Genomic DNA, 760 nt, shown 5'->3' on the forward strand with positions numbered 1-760 from the left:
ACTTCTCATGTGAAATAGTGCATTTTCAACCACCTGTTACTTATGAAATAGAACTTTTCTAACTTGATAAAACTTTAATGCGTAAAGAGTTATAAAGTATTTAAATTCAATTCATTTCTTAAATTAGAGAAAAAATATCTTTTCCATTATATACTTCAGAGAAATTAAGTACTTGTTATTTGTTATTGTTTTAATGACTTAATTCTTTGTATAAAAACATGATTTTATTAGCCTGAATCAAAACCTTCTGTAACCAAAGAAACATTACACAGAACTCAGTTCTATAATATAAGTGATTGGGTCACTGGAGTCTGAGTAAACTTTTTCCCTTATTAATCAGATATCAATCGTGATCTGCTATCTTTACTTCAAATATACAAAAACACATTTCAGTTCTCCTATAAACTATTGACATCTGTACAATTATTGTGGCTATAAAGCTTGCATTTGAAGCTCAAAGTAACGGGAGGGATGGGCCTGCAGCAGATAGATGGACTAGAAATATAAATGTTAAGAAATCTTAGTGAAAGCTAGGCAAAGGAGGACCCCTCATACTGTAAGTGGCAGACAAATGGCAGCACTACCATATGCACAGCTTATATTAGACAGGGAAAATGTCTTTTTTATGGTTATTATTTTTTCCCCTCTTTTGAAGTTGGAGGTAGAGTCATTATTAAGCAAGTCTTGTCAGTGTATGAATTCTATTCAGTAAGAACCTTTAACAGCTTTATTAAGTGAGTATGTTTGGGGTCTAGATTAA

The sequence above is a fragment of the Penaeus monodon genome, chromosome 19, assembly GCF_015228065.2.
Source record: "Penaeus monodon isolate SGIC_2016 chromosome 19, NSTDA_Pmon_1, whole genome shotgun sequence".
NCBI lineage: Eukaryota > Metazoa > Arthropoda > Malacostraca > Decapoda > Penaeidae > Penaeus > Penaeus monodon.